We start from the raw sequence: 11,795 nt of genomic DNA on the forward strand, positions 1-11,795 counted from the left end.
AAAACTCGTATACCTAACTTTTGTGAGCATTACTCATTGATCTCTAGCATTAATCCTATGAAGGTAGAAGAAGCACTTCAAGACCTGGATTGGGTGAATGCCATGAACAGAGAGCTACACATCTTCGAGAGGAAGGAAGTTTGGACACTCATTGAGAAAACCAAGGACGAGCACAACATCATTGTTACAAAATGGGTGTTTCGAAACAAGCAAGATGATGATGGTCAGGTGGTCCGCACCAAGGCATGTCTCGTAGCTCAAGGTTATACGCAAGTCAAAGGTATGGACTACGGTGAGACCTATGCCCCTATTGCTAGACTTGAAGTCATTTGTATTCTTCTTGCTTATGCCAATCACCAAGATATTAATCTTTACCGAGTGGATATGAAACTACTTTTCTAAACGGTGAAATTGAGGAGTAAGAATATGTCAAACAACCTCCCGGCTTTATGAACCACAACTGGAAACAGAGAATTTGCCATCAGCCTGTTCTTTGCCGTCCCCTGGCTGATGGCAAAGAGCCTCTTTGCCGTCAGCTACAGAAAAACGGAAGGCGCAGGTCTGGCTCATGGCAAAGGTCATTTTTGCCATCGGCCAAGCATTTCCCGTCAGCTAGCAGACGACAAAGAAGGGGCAGGCAGACGGCAAAGGCCCTGCCCTAACGGCCGAAGCCACCCTAACACTTTGTCGTCCGCCAGCTGACGACAAAGAGTGGGCAGGCAGATGACAAACGCCCTGCCCTGACGACCGACGCCACCCCTGCCACCACCCCCTCTTTGTCGTCCGCTGCAGACGTCAAAGAAGCTCCTACACTAACGGTCGTTGTCCCCCGGCCACACACCACTCTCTTTCTCCCTCTCTCTCTCTCTCTCTGTCAATTCTCTGCACACCTCCCTCGTCCGCCGCCATGCCACCACCACATCGCCGACGCCACACCGCCCACACATCGTCGGCGCACGGCGCCCCTGTGCCCCACCGCTCCTGCGCCCCAGGGCCCCACCACCCCCGTCCCCCTGTGCCCCATCGTCGGTGCCCGGCGCCCTTGTTCCCCACCGCCCCCACGCTCTGCCCCGCCACCACCACATCATCGGCGCCCCACCATGCTCTGCCCTACCACCTGGCCACCGCCCCTGCCGGCTCCGGCCCCCATTGCCCATATTGCCCCCATTGCCCCGGCGCCCCTCCCCTCACCCGCCCCCGGCGCCGCCCCCTCCCCTCACCGGATCCCGTCGCCGCCCCTCCCCTCACCGGCTCCCTGTGCAGGCCCCTCCCCTCACCGGCTCCCGTCGACGACCCCTCCCCTCACCGGCTTCCGGCGATGCCCCTCCCCTCACCGGCTCCCGGCGACGCCCCTCCCCTCACCGGCCGTCCCCAACTCCGGTGAGTGCCTCCGGTACCCCTATTTTTTCAGTTTTTTTTCTTTTAAATTAGATAGTTAATTTAGATAGTTAGTTTATTTTCTGTTTTTCTGTTAAATTAGATAGTTAGTTTATTTTCTGTTAATTCTATTAAATTAGATAGTTAGTTTCTTTTGATTTTTTCTGTTAAATTAGATAGTTAGTTTATTAGGTACAAAAAAGTAGATAGAAAATAAAAAACTTAGAAGAAAATAACAGAAGAAAAAACTAGAAGAAAAAAGAAGAAGAAGAAGAAGAAGAAAGAGGTGAGGAGGATAAAGAGAAAAGAAAGAAGAAGAAGAAGAAGAAGACGAGGAGGAGGAGGAGGAGAAAAAAGAAGAAGAATAAGAATAAGAATAAGATGATCAAGAAGAGGAAGAAGAAGGAGAAGAAGAAGAAAAAGAGGAGAGAGGATAAGAAGAAACAAGAGGAAAATGGAACCCCGACACCTCGGCACTGACCCTCGACCCCCCACGCCCGACGCCACCGACTCTCGACCCTCGACCCCCGACGCCATTGAACATCGACCCCCGACCCCCGACCCCCGACGCCACTGGTCCCCGACCGCCGACACCCGACGCCCGACGCCACTGACCCTCGACCCCCGATGCCACTGACCCCGACCGCCGGCCCCCGGCCCCCGACCACCGACCCCCGACGCCCAACGCCACCAACCCCCGACCCGACCCTCGACCCCCGACGCCACTAACCCCCGACCCCCGACTCCCGGCCCCCGACCACCGACCCCCGACGCCCGACGCCACCAACCCCCGACCCTCGACCCCCGACCCCCGACCCGCAAGGAGAGAGGAGAATAATAAAGAAGAGGAAAAAGGAAAAGAAGGAAGAAGAAGAAGAAGAAGAAGAACAGGAAAAAGGAAAAGAAGGAAGAAGAAGAAGAAGAAGAAGAAGAAGAAGAAGAAGAGGAAAAAGAAAAAGAAGGAAGAAGAAGAAGAAGCAGAAGAGGAAAAAGAAAAAGAAGGAAGAAGAAGAAGAAGAAGCAGAAGCAGCAGAAGAAGAAGAAGAGAAGAAGAAGAAGAAGAAGAAGAAGAAGAAGAAGAAGAAGAAGAAGAAGAAATAAGTAGAATAAGAAGAAAAGGAAGGAAGGAAGAAGAAGATGAAGAAAAGGTAGACGAGGAAAAAATAAGATGAAGAAGAAGAAAACGAAACCCTGACACCACCACACCCGACACGATGCCCCGAAACCCCGACACGACGCCCCGACACGACATCTTGAGAACACGACGACACGAAATATTTTTTTATGGAAACCTAGATGACATCTATATAGGTCATATATTTGTGTTAGATCATATATTTTTCTATTTTATTAATGAACACAAAATATTTGTGTTTAACGGGTGGATTTACATGTGATAGTTATCTCGTTGCTGTGAGGTCCGCTGTGCAAAGACCTGCCCGTGCGTTCTATGAGCTCCGCCCCTGCATTCGTGGGTGAGTACAAATGTCATCTCCTCCTCACCCCTTAGTTTGTTGTGGGTGGGTCTTCGGATGAAACTTGCTAGATATAGGTAATTAAATTAATTTATCAGTATGCGTGACCAGTATGTGTCTCCTGTTCGAAAGGGTTACATATATAAATATGCATGCATTTGCATATATTTATAACCGTGATTCTTTTGAATTGGCCAACGTTATCCATGGACAACCTGAGTATGTGTAGATTGGGTTCGTTTTCCCATATGCTTTGTTCCGAATCCGATGCATAATTTCGTCAGTGCCTCCCTATTGTTCTCCGGATACACATCCTCTCTGTTTATTGCGGAGACGTGTATGAGGAGAACAGCGGGGAGGTGCTACCGAAGTTTTGCGTTGGATCCAGAGTAGAGCATGGGAAAACGAACCCAATCTACACATACTTGGGTGGGATTAGGACCTATCTTTACCTATTAGCGTGTAGGTTGTATGGATGTAATAAAACTGGCAAACTTGATTAATTGATGAATATATATGTTGAATTATATATAAATATATTTCTTCTCTGTTTAGTAGCTAGGCAAGATGAGTGGTCCTGCGTGGATGTTCATCGGTCACCCTAGTCAGAAAGAGATGACGAACGAATGGATTCTAAAAACCAAGGAGTTTGTGAAAGCCGCATTTGCAAATGGCGAGGAAACAAACTGGTACCCTTGTCCTGGATGCGACAGCTATAAAAAGAGGACAGAGGATGAAATGATTAAACACCTGCAGAGGAGGGTTTTAAGCCTAATTATATGGTTTGGACATTTCATGGTGAGTCCATACAACGCACCAGAGCTGAGGTGGTTCGTCGTCGCACCGACGAGCATGGTACCGGGACCGAAGACATGGTGCAAGACTTTGATGATGCTCGGGATTCGGAAGATAAGATGGAGGAAGCTGCAAAGGCCTTCTATGAAATGTCGGAGACTTCAAAACGTCCTCTCCACGAGCACACTGAGCTTTGTCAGCTGGATGCCATTGCATAAGTAATGGCTCTGAAGGCTCATTTCAACTTGGGAAGAGAATGCTACGACGCGATGATGATACTATTTGGATGCTTTCTACCCAAAGGCCATGTCATGCCTGCAAACCTGTACCAGTCAGACAAAATACTTCGTGTACTTAAGATGCCGTATGAGAAGATAGATGCATGTGAGAAAGGATGTGTCTTATTTAGGAACGAGTATGCACACTTGGAGTATTGTCCCAATTGCGAGTCTTGCAGGTATCTTGTGGTAGAAAATGGTATGGGTGAGAAAAGGCAGACCAAAATCGTAGTTAGTGTTCTTCGGTATATGCCAATCATACAAAGGCTTCAACGTCCTTTCATGGTCGAAGAGACAGCCAGACAGAAGACATGGCTCAAATTGGGCAAAAGAATCGAATTAGATGCGGACGTGAATTAGATGGCGGCACACACATCGGATAGGGAAGCATGGAAACATTTCGATGGATTGCATTAGGATAAAGCGGCAGATCGAAGGAATCATCAAGTCTGCGTCGCCACTGATGGTTTTAATCCCTTCGGCATGATGGTAACGCAATACATTTGTTTGCCTGTATTTATCATTCCACTCAGTCTCCCCCCCGTGCAGATTATGCAAAGAAATAACATATTTTTGTCGTTGATAATTCCAGGGCCCAATTATTCGGGGAAGAATATGAATGTGTACATGCAGCCACTTAAGGATGAATTGGAAGAAGCTTGGGATAATGGTATCAAGAAGTATGATGCCGCTAGAAAAGAAAGCTTCAAAATGCATGTGTGGTACATGTACTCTATGCATGACTTGCCGGCGTATGCGCTATTCTCTGGATGGTGTGTGCATGGAAGGTTCCCGTGCCCCACATGCAAGGCAGCTCTTCAGTTTCTTTGGTTGCGGGATGGTCGGAAGTATTCTTGGTTGACTTGCATAGACAGTTCCTGGATCTTGACCATCATTTCAAAAAAGACAAGAAGAACTTTACCAAAGGTAAAGTTGTCAAAAACTTGGCACCACCTACGTTGACAGGCCAATAGATCCTGGATCTGTTAAATGCCCTCGAGCCTGATCCAGAGCGTCCAGGTTATTTCAATGGGTATAATTCAAAACACGCCTGGACTCACAAGCCATGCTTGTGCGATCTGCCTTACTTCAAAGACCTCCTTCTTCCACACAATATCGACATGATGCACAGTGAAAAGAATATCGGAGATGCTATTTTTGGTACATTGTTCGACATAGATGGGAAGACAAAGGATAATACTAAGGCTAGAGTCGATCAAGAGACACTATGTCATAGACCATTACAAAACATGCGAGAAGGCAAAGGAAAGCAGAAGTGGTCGAAGCCAAAGGTGTGGTTCAATCTTGGAAGCCTAGCTATGAGGGAAATTATCTTGTGGGTGAAAATGCACTTGATGTTCCCCGATGGGTATGCGACGAATCTAAAGAGGGGAGTGAGCCTTGAAAAATTAAAAATCTTTGGTCTCAAGATTCATGATTGGCACATATGGCTTGAGAGGGTAATGATGGTGATGTTATGTGGCTTTATTCCTGAGGATGGATGGCTAGTACTGGCGGAGCTGAGCTATTTCTTCTGTGTTCTTTGTGCGAAAGAATTGTCGCCTAGTGTGGTAGATGACATGGAGGAGTTTGCACTGGAGTTGTTGTGCAAGTTAGAGAAGATCTTTCCGCCGGGCTTCTTTAATCCAATGCAGCATTTGATTTTACATCGACCGACCGAGGCAAGATTGGGTGGGCCTGTGCAAAATCGTTGGTGCTATGCAACTGAGAGGATGCATAAGATGCTTCGCGCCAAATGTAAAAATAATCGTAGAATTAAAGCATCGATGGCTGAGACATTCATTACCGAGGAGGTGGCAAACTTTGTGACAGCACACTACGCAGCTAAAAATCATCGTTTGTATAATCCGAAGCCTCAGTACAATGATGAATACCATAAACAAGGTGGATCCAATCTCAGCCTATTCAAAGGGAAGCTCGCAATAGCCGGTGCTTGAAAGCCAATAACGTTGGATGTCGGAGAATGGCGGAACATTTCGTTGTATATCTTCAACAACCTAACAGAAGTGCGGCCGTACATCGAGTAAGTTCTCGGCACATTTTTCTGTAACTTCTAATTCATTTGAACTGCTCTTATTCCCGAATATTTCATACAGCCGATATGTCGCCAAATTCTCGGATGGAGCGGTGATCCAAAATGATTCCGTCGAAGAGTATGAGCTTATGGTAAAGCATGGAGGCGGCTATCCCGGTTTCATCTCTTGGTTCAAACAAACGGTAATTATCAATAATGGACCATTTCATTTCTTGCGGCTAGTGCAACAATCGTTTCGTATTAAACTTGTAGGCTAATTCAGAGTCTATGGACGCCGAATTGAGACAAGCCGCCATTGGTTTTGACTATAAGGTCCGTTCATTTGAGAAATACAACATCAACAGGTATCTCTTACGTACCATTGGCAAAGAGCTATCTATGCCCGACAGGAAATCTACAAATTGTTGTGTCTCTGCTATCGGTGAATATGGTGTGGAGTATTATGGAAGAGTTGAAGCAATTTATGAACTTCAATTCAATGGTGAAAACCCACCGAACGTCGTAGTCTTCAAATGTTATTGGTTCCAGTCGAAGGAGACTAGAAGGACTCATGAACATATAGGACTAGTCGAAATCAATCCAAACACCCATTTAGATGTTCCCTATGTCTATATTATGGCTCAACAGGCGACCCAAGTTTTGTATCTACCGTGGGCATGCCAAACTGATAAGAATCTGGAAGGTTGGTATGTTGTTTACGATGTGCCGAAACGTGTTAGACCACCTCCCCCAAAAGAACAGGATTATGAAGCTCACATTAACCAAGACACGTATGATGGAGAATTCTTCCAAGAAACACGTCTTTCCAAGAAACATTTCAAGAACCGCCGTGCTTTGGTGTCCCACAAGCGTATGGGATCGCAGCAATTTTCGAGGGTAGAGTATTCAACCCAAATTTATTGATTCACTCACAAGGGGAAGCTAAAGGATATTCTCAAGTATTAGCAGTTGAGTTGTCAATTCAACCACACCTGAAATATTATTGTCTGCAAACAAAGTATTAGTAACAAGGTAGTACGATAGCAACGGCACCTAGAAAAAGCTTTGGCAATCCCCGGCAACGGCGCTAGAAAAGGCCTTGTTGATGGGATGTTGGCGCCAACAAAGTCTCGCAACAAGTAACAGAGGAGTAGCAAGGAACAGTAGTAGCAGCAACAACAAGGTAACAAGTAACAGCACTAGCAGCAGTAGCAAAGTAACAACAGTAGTGAGAGCAGCAAAGTTGCCCAATACCTCTTGTAGCAAGGGACAAGCCTAGGCAAAGTAACATAGCGAGGACCGGTAGTAAAAGACTCGTAGGCAGTGGATCGGTGCTGGATGAGTATGACGGATGTGATTCATCATGTAACAACTATAACACGGAGAGATATGTGGCTAGCTCCCGTTCGTCAATCTAATGTAGGCATGTATTCCGTATGTAGTCATACGTGCTTAGGGAAAAGAACTTGCATGACATCTATTGTCCATCCCTCCCATGGCAGCGGCGTCCTAATGGAAACTACGGGATATTAAGGTTCTCCTTTCAATAAAGAACCGGACCAACGCATTAACACTTGGTGAATACATGAACTCCTCATACTATGGTCATCTCCGGTAGTGGTTCCGGCTATTGTCACTCCGGGGTTGCCGGGTCATAACACATAGTTGGTGACTACAACTTGCAAGATAGGATCGAAAACACACATATATTGGCGACAACATAATAGGTTCAGATCTGAAATCATGGCACTCCGGCCCAAGTGACAAGCATTAAGCATAGCCAAGTAGTAGCAACATCAATCTAGAACATAGTGGATACCATGGATCAATCCCCGTCAAGAACTAAGTCGATTACATGATAGATCTCATCCAACTCATCACCGTCCAGCAAACCTACGATGAGATTACTCACGAAGGATGAAGAGCATTGTGGAATTGTCGATGGAGAAAGGTTGATGATGACGATAGCGACGATTTCCCCTCTCCGGAGCCCGAAACGGACTCCAGATCTGCCCTCCAGATGAAGAACAGGATGTGGTGGTGCCTCCGTATCGCAAAACGCGATGAAACCTTCTCTCTTTTTTTTCCAGGCGAAACGGAAGATATAGGACTGAGATTGGGGGTGGCGGTGCGACGTGGGCCCCACAAGCCTGCATGGCGCGACCTAGGGGGGTGGCCGCGCCGTGTGGGCTTGTCACTACTAGGAACAGGGCTATAGATAATATAGACACTAATGGCGCACCAGACAAGTGGTGCGCCACTACTATATAGCAGTGGAACACCATGTGCAGGTGCGCCATTAGTGTGATGGACACTAATAGCGCACCACAAACACGGTGCGCCACTACTAACATTTTTTTTTTCAAAAATACAAATGGCGCACCGGGGCAGAGTGCGCCATTACTAGTTTACCTAGTAATGGCGCACCACTCACCCACTGCGCCACTACTATAATTTTTTTTACAAAACTACTAATGGCGCACCACCAGCTGGTGTGCCATTAGTAACCCTGGTTACTAATGGCACACCAGCTGGTGGTGCGCCACTGGTAGTTTTCCAAAAAAAAAATCTCTGCTCCTATTGGGATCGTGAACCAGCACGAAGAGGGAGGTTAGGTTACCACCTTGTTGGTTCAGACGGCGGCGGCGGCCATGTCCTGCTCCTCGCCTTCCCGGAGGCGCAGGGCCACCTCAACCCCATGCTGCAGCTCGGCCGCCGCCTCGCATACCACGGCCTCCGCCCCAGGCTCGTCACCACGCGCCACCTCCTCGCCACCGTCCCGCCCCCTTTGCCCCCCTTCCGCGTCGCCGCCATCTTTGACAGCTTTGACGATGGCGGCATGGCAGCTTGCTCGAACTTCAGGCAGTACGTCCACCGTCTCGTGGCTGCGGGGTCTGAAACCCTCGAGGCGCTCTTCCTGTCAGAGGCCAGGGCGGGGAGGCCCGTACGCGTGCTCGTCTACGACCCGCACCTGCCCTGGGCGGGCCGCGTGGGTCACGCCGCCGGTGTGCCGACAGCCGCGCGGTGGACGTCGTCTACGAGGAGGTCTACGCGGGCCGCGTCGGCCTGCCGGTCGTGGACGGGAGTGCGCTCCGGGGCGTGCTGAGCGTCGACCTGGGGCTGGAGGATGTGCCGTCATTCATGGCGGCGCCGGAGTCGTACTGTGTGTTCGAGAGGTTGGAGGACGCCGACGACGTGTTCGTCAACTCGTTCCATGAGCTCGAGACCAAGGTGAGGCCCCTTGCGCGTGCACACCAGTTGTTTGTTGTTTTGCCAACTTAGATAAAGATATAGTTTGGTAGTTTTTCGTGCTTGCAAAGCTAGGCTTGCCGTAATGTATGTTTGCAATACTAGCTCCTGGAGAACACTTGCACATCATATTATAGCGTTGGGAGTGGTTAGTGCAATGCAAATAGTAGATTGTTATGTGCTTTGACCTGTGTGTGCTAACATTGTTTAGATTATCAAAAGTGTTAGAATTGCAAGCTATCGGGATGCATTTCTTGTTGGCATTGTGAGTGTTGAACACTGTAGAATTGCTAGTACTCCTCTCACCGCTTTTTAAATGCATATGTGCAGTCAGAAGTACTGGCTCCTACTGTGAAAGGTACTTCAAATGTGCTAAACGCTTGCTCGGCTATGAAGGTTCAGAAGGTTATTGTCTTGTCATCCACTGCTGCAGTTCATCATGTTCTCGGCCCATGTATTATTACTCCTTTGCTGATGTGTTGTATCCTAATTTCAAAATCAGATTTTGCTATTCGCTGTTGCAAAGGAGTCCTCGAAATTCCTGCCCATCTTGAAGGAAACAACAAAATCATTCAAGGGAAAGGTACTTTGTTCTGTTGATCGGACCAGTGTTTCATGAACTTCTACCTCTGTCATGTTCCACGTTTTATACTCAAATCAAAGCCATCACTTATTTCCTGTGTGGCTAGTGCATTTTTGCTGAGGTGGAGTCTCACTAAGCAGTGATGTGGCCTGTGTCTCAAATGCAGCTTTTATTTGTTTTTGTGGAGCGTGACAATGAGGAAGTTGGTGAACCTGTTGCCAATTACTTTGGAATTACTGGAGAAGAGACCACGGTAATACCTCTTATTTATTTTTCATGTTTTCTATGTATCGATTTATTGCACAGAAACAGCATGCAGCAACTTGGCTTTGGTTTTAATGTGTGTGCTCTTTCTATTTTGGACATTCTGATTCGGTTACTTTGCAGGTTCTTCCTTACACTGGGAACGAAGACGCTAAGAAGTTCTTCAGTGGTGAAATATCACTGGACAACATTAAGGCAATTTCTGAAAACATTCTTGCAAATTCAGTACCAGATTAGAAGTAAAATGGTAAGAGCATGGTCAACAGTTGCAAGAGAATATATTACCTTAGCAATATATAAGCCGACGAACGTGCTTTTGCTTTTTGTTATTTGTTTTGTGTTGTTCTTTTTTATACCACTATATATTTCTGCTTATACCGTGCTATATGTTGCTTCAGAACTTGCATGTCCATGTACATTCTCTCATCTAAGGCATTAATGGCTTAGGATGAATATATTTGATTTATTTCCACTTCATACTCTTTTTGGATTTTTCAAGCCATTAGGCAAGTTGCACTTCTTTTGTCAACGTTTTGTTCTCTCCTTTGCTTACCATATTTCTCATGACCTCTGTAGTACTAATATAAATCAGTTGCTACCAATGATGGTTGCCATTTTCAGCTGCAATCCTGAATTGGCTAAAAATGAACCAGGGTTAATACTGCAACTTGCTTTCAGTGACAACAAATAAGGTTGTTATTCATTAAGACTGTTTTACTATGAAGGTCCAGAGTGTGGCTAGGAGAATAAGATTGTATACAACACTTACTGAGGCATTGTACTAACCTTTTTCTTTCCCGTGTTTCTCGGTTCTACCCGATTCTGCGAAGGTCGAATCATCTTGATAGCTACGCACTTAATTGGTACCAGGAGAGGTTGGGGGAGTAGGGGGTGTCTAGATGAAGACTCATATCTGACCATTATGGTTGGATGATAAATACATAATAAATGTCGTACACCATAGGCTGCTGTGAAGGCCACATCGGACTGTGTCTTGCTTCCCCATAGTGTTCTAGAAGGGGTGATGAGGTGAAGGAAAGCTCTAGGACGGTAGGTATTAGGTGGGGAAGGAGGGACGAGGGTTGTGTAGGTGAGAGTAGTGACAGTAATGTAATGACACTGTCTATAATTTGTAGCTTCATATTTTCTTGAACAGAAGACATGTGCAGAGCCTTGATAAACATGGAAGTACTGGCTTCTACTCGAGTTAGCTGTGGATCAACATGTGAAACTGGAGGTTGGCTTGTGAGGATTGACCACTGATGTCATTATGTGGTGCAAAAGGGTCAGAACTGATAGAAGCTAGGGCCATAAAGAACTATGGATATGGGGCAATTCTGTGAAATTAGATGGTCTTTAAGGGCTTGGAAAAATGAAAAATCATGCAACATGTTATTGTGGCAGGTTGTTGTATGTCGCAGTTTTCCAACTACTTTGCATAACATCCTTGCACTAGTTCTTTCTGGCAGGTTGCTGGAGATGATGGCAATGTTGGTTGAGTACTTGGATGTCTCCAAGAACTTAATAAGTCGAAAAGGGAACCAGTTCCTCCCACAGGAATCATTCCACTTGGGATAGGAAATGACCTCGCTAGATCATTTGGATGGGTAAGGACCGATATGGGATGATACCCGTTCTATTTAAGTTCTTTGTTTTTAATTGAAAATGCTAATCAACTCAAGCACAGGGTGGCTCTTTCCCCTTTGGTTGGCGTTCAGCTGTAAAGGGATATCTCAAGA

The 11,795-nt window shown here is 46.6% G+C and overlaps 1 long non-coding RNA gene and 1 pseudogene across 1 annotated transcript; both read left to right on the top strand.

Annotated features, from left to right (window-relative positions):
• Window positions 1-907: 907 nt before the first annotated feature.
• LOC123408627 lies at window positions 908-9,525 on the top strand (annotated as a pseudogene).
• Window positions 9,526-9,586: 61 nt separating this feature from the next.
• LOC123412348 lies at window positions 9,587-10,010 on the top strand. Its single transcript, XR_006613474.1, has 3 exons — window positions 9,587-9,614; window positions 9,712-9,792; window positions 9,959-10,010. It is a non-coding gene; the product is annotated as an uncharacterized LOC123412348 (long non-coding RNA).
• Window positions 10,011-11,795: the final 1,785 nt, after the last annotated feature.

Source organism: Hordeum vulgare, chromosome 7H (assembly GCF_904849725.1).
Source record: "Hordeum vulgare subsp. vulgare chromosome 7H, MorexV3_pseudomolecules_assembly, whole genome shotgun sequence".
NCBI classification, from domain to species: domain Eukaryota; kingdom Viridiplantae; phylum Streptophyta; class Magnoliopsida; order Poales; family Poaceae; genus Hordeum; species Hordeum vulgare.